The sequence below is a fragment of the Oryx dammah genome, unplaced genomic scaffold (assembly GCF_014754425.2).
Source record: "Oryx dammah isolate SB20612 unplaced genomic scaffold, SCBI_Odam_1.1 HiC_scaffold_9, whole genome shotgun sequence".
NCBI classification, from domain to species: Eukaryota; Metazoa; Chordata; class Mammalia; order Artiodactyla; family Bovidae; genus Oryx; species Oryx dammah.
Window position 1 is genome coordinate 10,830,944 of NW_024070193.1, and position 16,727 is coordinate 10,847,670.

Below are 16,727 nucleotides of genomic sequence, written 5' to 3' on the forward strand. Positions count from 1 at the left end.
TGAGGGATCAATAAACGCTTAATTAGGAGTCCAATTTAGTGAAGAGTTTTATTTTGCTTTGTTGATCCTGATAGTATTTTAAAAGGTAGGCTGTAAGTCTAATAATATTTACTTATTAGAAATTTGTGACATCATGAATACAATTATTTTTTCTCAGCTTTTCTCTTTCTTCAACCTGTTAGGAAGGTTTACTGCCTGTGGCTGAGTTTAGATGACTGATTTTTGGGTGGAAGCCTGTAGGATTCCAGTGTGAATCCATCTCACCTAGAGTTTCACAGTTATCACGGCAGTGATTCAGAAAACTTGTAGCAGATAATTGGGATGCAGTTTGAACTAACTCCAACAATATGTCTTTCATCTGACACCTTTGGGGAAGCTGTGTTTTAGATGAGTGACTTTTCCTGTAGAACTCAAGGTTAAACCTTTAAAAATACCGAGAAAAGATTTTTGTTGGAGTTTAATATAAATAATATGTTCTGTTTTGCCCTGTATCGTGAATTCAATATGTTGAATACATTTGAGTTTTTTTTTTTTTGTATAACATTTCCACTCTGATTACATAAGATGCAGGTTCATTACAGACATGTCAGTAAATACAGAAAAATACACAAAAAAGAAAATAAGGGTGATATCTTATTTTTAAGATACAATTTATTTTCAGACATAACCCCTCAAAACCTGCTGGAATATCTTTCCAGTCTTTTTTTTCTGATGCAGGCATTTAAAATAAATTTAGGACTGTACTGTTTATATTGTCATAGACGTCTTTGATTTTTTAAAGCACAAGTAATTTATTTTTTGGCCAGGCTGCATGGCATGTGGAATCTTAGTTCCACGACCAGGGATCGAACCCATGCCTGCTGCAGTGGAAGTGCGGAGTCTTAACCAGTGGACCACCAGGGAAGTCCCAACAGATTTAATTTTAAATCTGTTCTACTACACCCTTTTCTTAAAACTGGAATGTCATTGTTTTAATGACTGCTGTCCCATCAGGCACTGTATTAGGTACTGTGATTTATCTAATCTACTTCTGAGCAGTTGGTTGTTAGAAATTAACTATCACCAGGACAGTAAGAGTACTTGCTTCTTTGTACCCTCGAAAGTATAGAGCATCATTTTCTCCACAGATTTGTATCTTTAGAAATTTCAAAGTTGATACAGGCTTGGAGGAATAAATTCTGAAGCATTACAAAAATAGTGTCCTGTACTACCATTTCAACTTCTTTGGCATCAATTGTTTAACTGGACTTTCTGACTATTGGATGTTATTAATGCAAACAAGTCATTATAACAATAATACAGTGATGCTTGTTTTCTTTCTTACTGAAATCCCAAGGAAAATCACTAATTCCAGTCAGTGGTTCTCTCGTTTGTTTATTACTTTTCTCATCTAGCTGTGATGCTTTCTGGGAATTTGGGGGTGGTGGTGGTGGTGGGAATATAGACTTTCCAGGTGGTGCTAGTGGTAAAGAATCCACCTGCCAGTGCACGAGATGCAAAGGCATGGTTTTGGTCCCTGGGTTGGAAGATCCCCTGGAGTAGGAAATGGCAACCCACTTCAGTATTCTTGCCTGGAAAATTCCATGGACAGAGGAGCCTGGCAGACTACAGTCCATGGGGTCACAAAGAGTTGAACACGACTGAGCGTGCACGGAGAGGAACAGACAGGGTGGACTGAGGATGTGTGAGACTCCATCAGCTTGGTATCAGTGACTTGAAATAGTAGTTTTGTTTTGATATTCTTTCTAACTCTCTTCATTTCTGTTCTCTGTAGCTACTTCAAGTATTATTCTTTATTTTTCCCTATTTGCCAGCTACTCTGCCCTTTACTTCTTTCCCTAGTCATGCATTTTCAAGCTAAACCTGAATTGAACTTGTGCATGGGAAACTGGGTAATCAACCCTGTGAAAGACAGAAGAGATGGGAATACCTTTGCTTTCCTTTGGAGTGAGATGTAGTGCCTTTATGAAAACCTTAGGCCTGTTAAAAGAACTAACTCATGGCCAAGGCTGCGCTCCATAGGAAGACCTGACTTTGGAACAGAGGCAGTGATCTGGGAGTGATAGAGCCTAATGCAGATTTGGTCTGTGCAGGGGGCAGTTTCCACTCTGGATGGCTGCATCTAGGTAAGACATCTGGTACTGTGACAGCCATCTTATTATCATGAGGAAAACCAGGAAAGGAGGAGGGGTTGTTGATATTATTTTTTATTGGCGTATGGTTGCTCTGCACTGATGTGCCAGTTTCTGCTGTACAGCAAAGGGAATCAGCCATATGTGTACACATATCCCTTTTTTGAATTTCGTTCCCATTTAGGTCATCACAGAGCACCAAGTAGAGCTCCCTGTGCTATGCAGTAAGTTCTCATCTGTTGTTTCAGACATAGTAGTGTATGTAACACGGTTCCAGTCTCCCGATTACCCATTCTTTATTGATGGACTCTTGGGTTGTTTCTTTTACTGTTGTGAATAATGCTGTAATGAACATTTGGCACCCAAGTACCTGTTTGACTACCTGTTTTTAAATCCTTTGGAATTACTTAGCATTTGGTAATTCTATGTTTAGTTTTTTTGAGGAACCACCCCTACTATTTTCTATGTTGCCTGTACCATTTTTACTTTCCCATCAGCAATGCACAAGGATTCCAGTCTCTTTACATCCTTGCTAATACTTGATATTTTTTTTAAAAAAGCTTTTTATAAATGGCTATCCAAATGGGTGTGAAGTGGTATTTCACTGTGGTTTTGATTTGCATTTTCCCTAATAATTAGTGAAGTTGAACATCTTCTTATGTGTTTATTGGCTATTTGTGTATTGTTTTTGGAGAAATGTCTACTCAGTACTTGGCCCATTTAAAGATTTTTATTTTCTGCTGTGCGGGCTCTTCGTTGCTGTGCATGGACTTCCTCAGGTTGCGGCAGGCAGTGGCTTTGCATCACAGTGCTTCTCGTTGTGGAGCACAAACTCTAGCTTCTTGGGCTTCAGTAGCTGTGGCACAGGCTTCAGTAGCTGTGGCACACGGGCTTAGTTGTCCAATGGCAAGTGGGGTTTCCCCAGACCAGGGATCAAACTTGTGTCCCTTGCATTGGCAGGTGAGTTCTTAACCACTGGACCATCAAAGAAGCCCCTAGAGTGGTTCTTAAATATACTTTAACTTCAGGAGGTTTTTTCTGGATAGTCCCTAATTGTTCACTTCGTAGAGAGTATGTAGTTTAAAATAAACTCCAACATTGAGAGAAAGGAACTCATGCAATTATTGTCTGTGAAAGCCTTTCACACATATTTAAATGAAGATATAAGTTGATAGAAATTATTAAACAATTCAGCTCTGAAAATAGAGTTTGAAATTATTTTCAGTTGTGATTAGTTGGAGGATAAAGATGATACTGGGCACAGGAACCAGAGATCAAATTGCCAACATCCACTGGATCATTGAAAAAGCAAGAGAGTTCCAGAAAAACATAATTCTGCTTTATTGACTATGCCAAAGCCTTTGACTGTGTGGATCACAATAAACTGTGGACAATTCTGAGAGAGATGGGAATACCAGACCACCTGACCTGCCTCTTGAGAAATCTGTATGCAGATCAGGAAGCAACAGGTAGAACTGGACATGGAACAACAGACGGGTTCCTAATAGGAAAAGGAGTATGTTAAGGCTGTATTTTGTCACCCTGCTTATTTAACTTATATGCAGAGTACATCATGAGAAATGGTGGGCTGGAAGAAGCACAAATTGGAATCAAGATTGCCAGGAGAAATATCAATAACTCAGATATGCAGATGACACCACCCTTACGGCAGAAAGTGAAGAGGAACTAAAAAGCCTCTTGATGAAAGTGAAAGTGGAGAGTGAAAAGATTGGCTTAAAGCTTCAACATTTAGAAAATGAAGATCATAGCATCTGGTCCCATCACTTCATGGCAAATAGATGGGGAAACAGTGGAAACAGTGTCAGACTTTATTTTTTTTTATTTTTTTTTGGGTTCCAAAATCACTGCAGATGGTGACTGCAGCCATGAAATTAAAAGACGCTTACTCCTTGGAAGAAAAGTTATGACCAACCTAGATAGCATATTCAAAAGCAGAGACATTACTTTGCCAACAAAGGTCCGTCTAGTCAAGGCTATGGTTTTTCCAGTGGTCCTGTATGGATGTGAGAGTTGGACTGTGAAGAAGGTTGAGCGCCAAACAATTGATGCTTTTGAACTGTGGTGTTGGAGAAGATTCTTGAGAGTCCCTTGGACTGCAAGGAGATCCAACAAGTCCATTCTAAAGGAGATCAGCCCTGGGTGTTCTTTGGAAGGAATGATGCTAAAGCTGAAACTCCAGTACTTTGGCCACCTCATGCGAAGAGTTGACTCATTGGAAAAGACCCTGATGCTGGGAGGGATTGGGGGCAGGAGGAGAAGGGGATGACAGAGGATGAGATGGCTGGATGGCAATACCAACTCCATGGATGTGAGTCTGAGTGAACTCCAGGAGTTGGTGATGGACAGGGAGGCCTGGCGTGCTGCAATTCATGGGATCACAAAGAGTTGGACAGGACTGAGCGACTGAATTGAACTGAACTGAGATTACACGTTACAGAGATTGGCAAGTTGGTATCAACGATAGTTTGTTGCAGGAACCACAAAAGGGAAAAGAAAATTAAACTTTGTTTCTTGACAGAAGTGGAGGAGGAAGTTTCCTGAGGTAATGAAACACAAGTAGTAACATGAAATTCAAAATACAAGTCTAACTGGAAAGTGAAGATACTTCAAATGGATTCTTTTATTGATTTAGTAGACATTTATAGAAGATCTGGTATGTACTAGGCTCTGGGGATACAAAGAATCGGACACAAGTGAGCGACTGAACTGAACTGAGGTTCTGGGAACAATGAAGGAAGACTATACAGATCTACCTACTTTCAAGACCTTTAATCTAGATGATTGTGAAAATTAGATTAGGGAAGTTTTATAAAGTTAGTAGTTAAAACAGTGCAAGTAGACAAGAATTTTTAGCTAAGAATTATATATTTATGGAACTTTAGATCTAGAAGGGACCACAATGTAACAGTGTTCTTACTTTTCAGATGGCATCACCAAGGGCAGAGGCACATGGTAACTTACTCAGAGTCATACAGTTTGGCTGTTTGAGTCTTGAATTCAGACGCCGGTTCCTTAAAAAGGCTTTAAAAAAAACTATATCATTGAATCTTATGTAAAACCACTGGAAGATAGGAATTAGTCTAGAAATATTTATTGAATACCTGCACTGTGGAAAATTTAATGGAGTAAACAAACATACTCCAGTTCTTGAGGAATCTTTTTTAAAAAATTGAACTATAGTTGATTTACAATGTTGTGTTAATTGCTGCTATACAGCAGAGTGATTCAATTATATATATATTTTCTTTTTAAAAAATATTTCTTTCCATTATGGTTTATCATAAGATATTGAATACAGTTCTCTGTGCTGTGCAGCAGAACCTTGCTGTTTATCCATCCTTCGTATAAAAGTTTACATCTGGTAACTCTAGCCTCCCACTTCATCCCTTCCCTAACTCTATCCCCCTTGGCAACCACCAGTTTGTTCTCTACGTCCATAATTCTGTTTCTGTTTCATAGATAGGCTCATTTGTGTCATATTTTAGATTCCACATATAAGTGATATCACATGGTATTTGTCTTTCTCTTTTGGACTTTCTTTGTTAGTACAGTAATTTCTAGGTGCATCCATGTAGCTGCGAATGGCATCATTTTACTGTTTTTATGGCTGAGCAATATTCCATTGTATATATGTACCATGTCTTCTTTATCCATTTGTTGCTCGATGGACACTGAGATTGTCCCCATGTCTTGGCTGTTGTGAATAGTGCTGCTGGGACGCATGTATCTTTTTACATTATGGTTTTGTCTGGATCTATGCCCAGAAGTGAGATTGCTGGATCATACGGTAATTCTATTTTTAGTTTTCTGAGAAACCTCCATACTGTTTTCCATGGGGATTCTTTCAATTATAATTATTAGAAATCCATCTCAAACTGAAGCAGAAAGGAGAATTTACTGGTTCATATAACTAAAAAAAGCGTGAATGGATCTGACCTCAGAAGACTGGGATCAGGGCCTCAACAAATCAGGATATCTGTGTTTCCATTTTACATTTTGGTATATGCCTGTGTTGAATTATTTTTTGCAGTCATTAACTTCAAAAAATTTACTGTTTTCACTTTGAGGACCATAGCTCCTGGCAGCTCTGGGGTTACATCTTTACAGTTCATGATGGAATAGGAAAGAGTTAGTTCCTGTCGGGAAGGTTCAGGGAGTGAATGGCGTGGCCCAGTCTGCTTTACATGCCTACTTGGAGGCGGTGGAGAGGGTCTGACTGATAGCCCCACTGAAATCATATAGAGTGGGACAGTTTCTGTAAAACATGAGAGTTAGGAGTGCTGGGCCTACAGAACAGTACAGTGAGAGGGCTGCTTGATGCACACATAGATGAAGCTACAATTAAGGTCAGTCATGTGATAGAAGTAGAATGTGCCCGAGGATTTCAGGGCCTGGAGGATCCATTTCCAAGAGTGCAAAAACAGTCTTGATGTATGGATAGGGTTTTTGTCAGTGGAGAGGAAGCTGGAGAGAGGATCCAGGCAGTAGGACACAGTGATGTGGGAAAGGGAGGCTCGTGCAGGGTTATGTGCTGAAGACTTGTTTTGCAGAACAGCGACTAGGCCATGTCTTCTGCCGTCGGGAGGAGACTGAGGGCAGGTTTGGCCGAGAGCGTCAAGGGCCCTGGACGTAACGAGGAATATGGCTTTTATTCTGTGGGCAGTAGGGAGCCAATGAAGCATTTTAATCAAGGGAAAAAGCAATTTTGGGAATGGAAATGGAGGAGCATAAGAGCGATTTTAGATTCAGGAGAAAGATAAAAGAATAATAGAATTTATTTTCACAGGAACTAGGCACTACTGTTCCTCACATGGAAAATCTATAAGGATTATGAACAAATCACTTAACTACCTTCTATTTTCCTCTTCAGTAAAATAAAATAAATACACTGTACTAATCTTTACTAACTCTAGATTACAGTTTATGTATAGTTTCAATAAGAAAATATTGTGTTGCAGTAGGCATTATTGCTTTATAAATGACTTACTAAGTTTGATACATATGAGAGTATTTTTCTCTGTGGTATTTGGAGATTGTAAGTTGGAAATAGATTATTGATTGAGGAAATGATCTTTACATTTTTATTAGCTCATAAAGTAAATGGAACTAATACCTTGGGTTGCATTTTCTTTTAAATTCTTTATTTTAGTTAGGAAAATGACAGAAACAGGTTCTAAAACTGAAGTATGGTGCTACATGTTAGTGTTTTTTTCTTCTAATCATATATATATATATATATATGTATTTTTTTTTAAATTACTGAGAATTCTCAAACTGCCCTTGTAACTGAGGTTTTGACATCTGTGCTCTGAATCAGTGCTGGAGCTGCAGTGTGTGCACTGCTTGTGCCCCTGGTCTCAGATTCTTGGAGAGGACGCTTTCACTCCTCTGTCTGTGCATGTGTGCATGCTCAGCAGCTCAGTCGTGTCCGACTCTTTGGGACCCAATGGACTGTAACCCGCCAGGCTCCTCTGTCCATGGGGTTCCCCAGGCCAGAATACTGGAGTGGGTTGCCATGCCGTCCTTTGGGGGAATCTTCCCTACCCAGGAATTGAAGTCATGTCTCCTGCATTGTAGGTGGATTCTTTACCACTGAGACACTGGGGAAGGCCCCCTCTGTTTATGCTGCTGCCAAGTCGCTTCAGTCATGTCCGACTCTGTGCGACCCCAGAGATGGCAGCCCACCAGGCTCCCCCATTCCTGGGATTCTCCGGGCAAGAACACTGGAGTGGGTTGCCATTTCCTTCTCCAGTGCATGAAAGTGAAAAGTGAAAGTGAATTCGCTCATTCATGTCCGACTCTTAACGACCCCATGAACTGCAGCCTTCCAGGCTCCTCCATCCATAGGATTTTCCAGGCAAGAGTACTGGAGTGGAGTGCCATTGCCTTCTCCGTGTGTATCTCTCCCTAATAATTCACTGCCTCTTTGACGAGGATGGGAGACTGACCCTTTGCTGTCCTCTTCCATCTTTCCTTCATCCCTCTACTCTTAGCTTCCCCATTTATTACTCTGCAAGCCACCTTTTAAAATCTTTATTCTTTTCCTGTCTCACCAGACATTACCAGTTCTCTTCCCCACCTCATGACTGAATCTTGTTTGGGACTCAGTTGAGATATCTAGCTTATGTCTTATATTAAAGCATGTTCACCCCCTTAAAATTTTCCCTTTGCCTGTAGTATCTTTGAAGCACATTTTAAAAAGATGGTCTCTGATTTGAAGTGCTCTTAGCTAGATAGAATACAAAAAGATCACCCAATAGTTCTTAATTTGTAAGTAGCTGGTTTTCATTTAAAAGTAGAGACTCACTGCTTAATTTGCTTTACATGGCAGCTACTTTATAGGCTGTGTATGTTAAACTTTAAAAATTACTTGCTGATAATTTTTATGAGATAAAATGGAATAGTCTCTTTAAATTTCCTGCTCAAAGAATTTTGTTTGTAGAATAAATTTTCGTGTGTTGTTAAAAAATTAAAAATAAAAGGGAAGACTCAGAATTCTCTTCTGATGGCTAGTGTTTGTACTAAAAGATTTAGCAATGATGGTTTCTTTTATTTTAAGTAGAAGAAAATAAATTTTAGTGTTGATCCTATGATATTTTTGTATTACTAGAATTATACTGAAAAGAGTGCCACTTTTAAAGACATTGTAGAATGCCTTTACATAGATGCAGTGTGCTTACACATGGTATCGGCAAATACAGTGTACATAATTCTTAAAAATTCATATAGCTTTTAAAAAAGCTATAGAAAGTAGTGCTCTTAAAGCCTCTTAACTCATTTCCCCCCAAGTGTATCCCCACTTCGCTCCTCACCCAGCCCAAGTGACTGCCATAAATGTTTTAATATTACACACTCTTTCTGTGTATATTCAGTTCAGTTCAGTTCAGTTGCTCAGTTGTGTCTGACTCTTTGCCACCCCATGGACTTCAGCATGCCAGGCCTCCCTGTCCATCACCAACTCCCGGAGCCCACTCAAACTCATGTCCATTGCTTCGGTGATGCCATCTAACCGTCTCATCCTCTGTTGTCCCCTTCTCCTCCCTCCTTCAATCTTTCCCAGCATCAGCGTCTTTTCCAATGAGTTGGTTCTTTGCATCAGGTGGCCAAAGTATTGGAGTTTCAGCTTCAGCATCAGTCCTTTCAGTGAATGTTCAAGACTGATCTCCTTTCAAATGGACTGGTTGGATCTCCTTGCAGTCCAAGGGACTCTCAAGAGTCTTCTCCAACACCACAGTTTAAAAGCATCAATTCTTCGGTGCTCAGGTTTCTTTATAGTCCAACTTTCACATCCATACATGACTACTGGAAAAACCATAGCTTTGACTAGATGGACCTTTGTTGGTAAAGTAATGTCTCTGCTTTTTAATATCTGTCTGTCTAGGTTGGTCATAGCTTTCCTTCCAAGGAGTAAGCATCTTTTAATTTCATGACTGTAGTCACCATCTGCAGTGATTTTGGAATCCCCCAAAATAAAGTCTGTCACTCTTTCCCCATCTATTTGCCATGAAGTGATGGGACCAGATGCGATAATCTTAGTTTTCTGAATGTTGAGTGAAAAAGCCAACTTTTTCTCCCTCCTCTTTCACTTTCATTAAGAGGCTTTTTAGTTCCTCTTCACTTTCTGCCATAAGGGTGGTGTCATCGGCATTGAGGTTATTGATATTTCTCCTGGCAATCTTGATTCCAGCTTGTGCTTCATTCAGCCTGGCATTTCACTTGATATACTCTGATATAAGTTAAATAAGCAGGGTGACAATATATGTATACAGTATATATATGTATGTATATTCTTTAAAAAATAAATAGCAGAATAATACTTTCAAACACTTACATAGTACTTTGTACCAGGTACTATTCTAAGTACTTAACATATATTAATTATGGTGTTACTGTTTAGTCACTAAGTCATGTCCGACTCCTTTGCAACCCCATGGACTACAGTCTGCCAGGCTCCTTTGTCCATGGTATTCTCCAGGCAGGAATACTGGAGTGGGCTGCCATTACCTCCTCCAGGCTGCCATTTCCTCCTCCAGATTTCTCTGACCCAGGAATCGAACCCGTGTTCCCTGTGTCTCCTGCATTGGCTGGTGGATTCTTTGCCACCGAGCCACTTGGGAAGCCCCATTCTAAATAATACTATACAGTAAACTACACAGAAGCATAACCACTTGTAGAGTCTGCACACGCGTGACAATGTACGCCAGATGTGAACTAACGTACATAGGTGGACATGCAAATGCACATTTGCATCTTTGAAGGTTCGCAATTTGCATGTTCATATATAGGGAACTTAATATGTTTTCCACTGATTAATATAATCCTTATTCCATTCCCATACACTATTTTGATTACTGTACTTTTGTAGTAAGTTTTGAAGCTTGAAAGTGAGAGTTGTCTAACTTTGTTCTTTGTTAAGATTGTTTTGGATATTTGGTTCTCTAGAAATTCCATATGAATTTTAGGATGTGTTCTTCTATTTCTTGGGGATTTTGATAGAGATTCCATTGAATCTGTGGACTACCTTGGGTAGTAGTGTCATCTTAATATCCATTCTACCAATCCATGAACATGGGGTATCTTTATACTTAATTAGATCTTTAATTTCTCTTAGCAGTGTTTTGTAGTTTTCAGTACCTCTTTGGTTAAGTTTATTCCTAAGTGTCTTGTTATTTTTGGTACTACTGTATATGGAGTTGATACAGCTGAAGGCTGTTTTATTGAGTTCTCCATTTTTTTTTTCCTTGCAGTGTTTTGTTAAAGAAACTGCATTTTTTTGTCTCATGATCTGAATCTTGCTAATCATATTTCTGTGAATTCATTTAATATGCTCCTTATTCCCAGTATTTCCTTTAAGTTGACATTTCTGTAAGTGTCACCATATTCAGGTTTGAGTTTTATTTTATTATTTCTTCAGGTGGCACTTTGTTTAGTAGTCATGTAATTTCTTGTCTCCTCTTTTCATGATGTTAGAGCCACCAGTGATCATTTCCTATACCTGTTCATTTATTGGGAGGCACCAAATGGAGATATTCTACCTTTGCCATCACTTCTTTGTTTGTTGTCTAGAGTATTTTTATAGAGAAACTTCCCATCAACTATGTGGGTATACTGAGGTCTAGTTTGTGTTAGAAAAGCATGTTTTCTTTTTTTTTTTTTTTCCTGTTCTGTTTTTTCCCCTGTTTTGTGAATTTTCATAGTAGTAAATGGATTCCCTAGCAACCTTTGAAAAGTGACCAATAAGCTTTTTGGGGAGTCATCAGTCTTATTAAGTTATGAATGTAAATATATTGACATACTGTCCTTTTAGTGAGTAGTGGAACTCTCCTGGTGCTGAAAGTTCTTTTGACCTGACCATAGTAGTTTAGCTATTAATCATAACTTCCTTGATTTTTAGTATGATAATGTCTTCCACGCTTACATTAAGCATTTTCTGTCCTGAACTTGGCTTTTTCCCAAGGGGCCCTGGTTCCTTTTAGTGGGAAATAGTATATTTAGAAATGACAATTTTAGTGCTAGAGATTTGTCATTGTTTGTAGGCCTCATCGGGAACTGTGCATTACTACATTGTCTTTACTTCATAAATCTTACATTTGCATTTTCTGTACCTTAAAAGCAAATTCCTAAATAATTACTTACTTGATTATCTCCAGTACTGACACAGCAGTCATAGAGTAGCACTACTAATCACTATATCCACAGTATGATTAGTGAAGGCAGACTAAGATTTTTTTGAAGTTTTTTCTAAATCCTTAGAATATGTTCCATTAGGGATATATAGTCAAATTGCTTTCTCTTGACACATTATTTGGAAAAGTTCCTCTGAATAAGTTCCTCTCTGGTTATGCCACTAACTTGGCTATACAACTGTGTGTGTGCTCAGCAGCTTCAGTCATGTCCAACTCTTCGCGACCCTATGGACTGTGACCCGCCAGGCTCCTCTGTCCAGGGCATTCTCCATGCAGGAATACTGGAGTGGGTTGCCGTGTCCTCCTCCAGGGGGTCCTCCAGACCCAGGGATTGGACCTGAGTCTCCTGCACCTCTTGCATTGGCAGGCAGGTCCTTTACCTCTGCGCCACCTGGGAAGTCCACATCCTTCATTGGAGGGGTGCAGCCGCACCCCAGAGCCCTGCAGGAATAAATGTCCCCATCTCACCAATCCTCCAGCATCTCGCAGTGTTCTCCACCCACTTTACCCAACGAGCCATGGGGCAGGGAGGAGGCTGTTGATGCTGCCTGTGAGAACAGGCTCCCCTGGGGCATAAAGTGCGGGGGAGGAGGACAGAGAGTGGATCTCGGGGCAAACAGGTCTTGTAGCACCATATGGATGGTGCATTTTTTTCTTCTCATCTCACACTCCTTATCCCACCACCACCAATGAAATGATAAATTCTTTGTAGGCAGAAATTATTTTATCTTTCTTTAAAAAAATTTTTTTAAATTTTATATTGGGGTATAGTTGATTAAAAATGTTGTGCTAGTTTCAGATGTACAGCAAAGTAATTTAGTTATATATGAATGTGTATCTATTCTTTTTCAAATTCTTGAAGCTCACAGTGACCAGTGACATCTGATGTACCTGACAGATATAGAGAAGAATAGAGTGAAACCATCTATAACTAACAGGTTTATTCTTTGTGCTATTCCTGCAAATAGACTATATAGGCCTGAAAATAGTCCCATGATTAGAGAGAGAAAGCTCTACTTTTTTTCAAACCTTTCCTTTTCTAGCAAATATAATTGTTTTCTTTTCTATTTATACATTAATTTGAAAAATCATTTGAAAGTCAAACTACTTTGAATGAAGTCAACTATCTTGAATGGAGATAGTTATTAAAATGGGAAGTTTACATAAGTTCTCTGAATACGCACAAAACACCTAGTTTCCAACGATGGAAGCTTGTTCATAATTTTAATGTTCTTGTCAATTAATGGCAAAGGTTAAGAAGACAGGAGTGCTGAATGCTCTGGGGATTGAAATAATAGCAAGGATCTTGATAAAGAATTTGTTAAGGAGTGGATGATGTGATGATGTTAAATTCTTAAGTGCTAATTCGATTTATTTTAATTTTACTGTAAGATATGGCTCAGATACTGCACACTTTTGACTTTAGGAATGCTGTCTTATTGTTAGTTATGTAGATGCCTGCAAGGACTTACAGGGGCTTACATATTTGAAAAATGAATTAAAAGAGAGAGCATATATTTAAGAAAATTTAGTGCCTAATTTCAGTGACACAGACCCTATATCAGTATTTAAAAATCCTAATTGACATGTTTATCTTTGGTTTTCTAGTGATATGCAGCTTTCGAGGATCTGTTCCCCAAGGGTTGGTCTTAGAAATAGGAGAAACAGTCCAGATTCTTGAAAAGTGTGAGGGTAAGTATGGACCTATAAATTATAAGACACAAATAGTGATCATTTTTGGCAATATTATATATGTTTATTTTGTAGTACTGGTTATAAGCAATCTTTTTGAAGCCATGATTAATCATATTATGATACACTGCTATAAAATCATTCCTGATCTCTGTTCAGCATAACTGATGAGTAATTTTGGCTCTAATCTAATAGCAACAATGAAATAACTATTGTTGGCTGTCAGAACATGTTTTTTGTATACTATGTCAAGTAATTATTTTTAATTTCCTACAATCAAATAGATAATATTTTACTCCTGCTTATCTGTATTTGAATAGAATTGAATTATAATCAGTTCATTTGTATGTTTCTGTCTGATTGGCTGGACACGATCAGTCATAATTAAAACAAGGCAGTATATATGCTCAAATGAAGTTTGACTTGGCTGTCTTCTCCTGTGACATTTTTTGTGTATTTTTGCTATTATATTTATGCATTATTGAAAAATACCACATTCTAAAAGATTATGCACTGTAGCCAACAAAATATATGGGAAAAATACAGTTATGGAGATATCACACCAAATCAGAGGATTGACAGAAACAAAATTGATGTCAAAATCGATATGTTGATAGCAGTTCAGCATGACTAGAAACCACCTCAAATTATTTAACAGAGTGGAAATGTTGCTAAGTGAGCATGGAGATAGTACAGATGGAAGTGGAGCTCTGATACAATTTACCATTCAGATGGGTATGGAAGTAAGTGCAACTTACTATGACCCTGGAACTGTGTAAGTTTGGTAGTGTACTTTTCTGGAAAGGGAGCTCTAGTGCAGGACTCATTTTAATAATTTTCTTAAAATAGTAGTTTAAATCAAAACGACTTCATGATAAAAAAAAAAACTCTTAGCAAAATAAGAGTATAAGGGAATATTCTTAATCTAATAAAGGATATCTAAAAGCCTACAGCACACATTATATTCAGTTGTGAAATAGTGAAAGCTTTCTCACTGAGAGCTAAAAATGAGACTATTATAAAATAAGACATTGTGGTTTGGAGGCAAAGACAATAATGAAACAGAATAGAGGGTCCAGAAATAGACCATCATTTATCTTCCAGTGATATGAAAAAGGTAGTATTGCAGTGCAGTGGGGAAATGATGTCCTTTATAATAGGTGACGCTGGGCTGATTGGACTGAAGAATGGACCTAGTCAATAAATGGTATTGGATCAGTATCTAAACCAGTGAATCTCAAACCTGACTTCACAGCATATACTACAAACTGAATTCCAGATGGATGGTCAATGGAAATGTGCAATTTAGAGCAACTGTGCACCTTGAAGGAACCGTAGGAGAATATCCCTTCTAGCCTAGGGGTAGACAGAGATCCTTTATTGATAAGTTGTACTTCATTAAAATGAAAATCTGTTGTTCAAAAGATATCATTAAGGAGGGCTTCCCTGGTGGCTCAGTGGTAAAGAATCTACTTGACAGGGCAGGGGACATGGGTTCGAGCCCTGGTCAGGAATATCCCACGTGCCGCAGAGCCACTAATCTGTCCACCACAACAATTAAGCCTGTACTCTAGAGCCTGGGAACCACAACTGCTGAGCCCATGTGCCACTGTTGCTGAAGCCTGTGCTCCCTGGAGCCTGTGCTCTGCAGCAAGAGAAGGCACCGCAGTGAGAAGGCCGTGCATCACAGCTGGAGAGTATCCTCCATTTGTTGCAGCTAGAGAAAGCCTGTGCAGCAGTGAAGACCGAGCACAGCCGAAAAACAATAAATGAAATTTAAAGAAAAAAGATGCCACTAAGGAGAGGTAAAAGGCAAGTCACAAAGTGAAAGAGATATTTGATAAAGGACTTATGTTCATATGGTGTTTGTCTTTCTCTTTCTGACTTCTCTTAGTGTGATAAACTTTAGGTCCATCCATGTAGCAGCAAATGGCATTATTTCGTTCTTTTCTATGGCTCAGTAACAGTCCATTGTATGTGTGTACCACATCTTCTTTATCCATTCTTCTGTCAGTGGGCATTTAGGTTGTTTCCTTATCTTGGTTTTTGTAAATAGCGCTGCTGTAAACACAGGGGTGGATGTAGCTTTTCCAATTATGGTTTTCTGCAGATACATGCCCAAGACTGGGATTGCTAGATCATTTGGCAACTCTATTTTTAGTTTTTTGAGAAAGCTCCATACTGTTTTCCATAGTGGCTGTACCAGTTTACATTCCTATTAACAGTGTAGGAGGATTCCCTTTTCTTCACACCCTTTCCAACATATGTCAGACATCTTTTTGGATTTCACTGGTATGAAATTAGAAATTAACTACAAGAAGAAAACTGGAAAAAAAAAAAGCCCACAAACATATGGAGACTAAACAATCAATGGATCATTGAAAAGTCAAAGAGGGATGAAGATAAAACAGTTCTAAGAGGGAAGTTCATAGTGATACAGGCCCACTTGATGATATAAGAAAAATCTCAAATAATCAAAATGCACATTAAAGAAACTAGAAGAAGAACAAGTAAAACCGAAAGTTAGGAGAAAAAAGGAAATAAAAGATGAGAGTGGAAATAACAGAAATAGAGACCTAAAAACATAAAACATCAATGAAATTAAGAGTTGGTGCTTTGATAATATATGATATTGTTGTTTAGTCTCTAATTCGTGTCTGACTTTCTCGTGAAGTCATTTACTGTAGCCTCTCAGGCTCCTCTGTTCATGGGGTTTCCCAGGCAAGAGTACTGAAGCAGGTTGCCATTTCCTTCTCTAGGGGATCTTCCTGACTTAGGGATCGAACCTGCATCTTCTGCATTAGCAGGCAGATTACGTACCACTGGGCCACCAGGGAAGTCTTGAAAATATATATGAAATTGATAAACTTTTAGCTAGATTCATCAAGAAAAAAGGAGAGAGGGCCCAAATAAATAAAATCAGGGATAAAAAGGGACACCACAGAAATACAAATATTATAAGTGATTACTATGAAGAATTATATGCTAATAAAATGGATTGCATAGAAGAAATGGATAAATTCCTGGAAATGTGCAAAGTTGCAAGACTGAATCAGAAAGAAATAGAATATATGAATAGACTGATTACCAGTAATAAAATTAAATCAGTAATAAAACTTCTAACAAACAGAAGTCCAGGATCAGATGGCTTCATAGGTGAATTCTACCAAACATTTCAGTCAGTTCAGTTCAGTTC

At 38.5% G+C, this 16,727-nt stretch overlaps 1 protein-coding gene across 1 annotated transcript in view; it reads left to right on the top strand.

Annotated features, from left to right (window-relative positions):
* Positions 1–13,450: 13,450 nt before the first annotated feature.
* Positions 13,451–16,727, top strand: part of DOCK3 (dedicator of cytokinesis 3) — a 262,648-nt gene continuing 259,371 nt past the window's right edge. The window contains exon 1 of the mRNA XM_040247080.1: positions 13,451–13,531. The gene's annotated coding sequence lies outside the window, so the exon portion shown is untranslated. The remainder of the gene's footprint in view (positions 13,532–16,727) is intronic.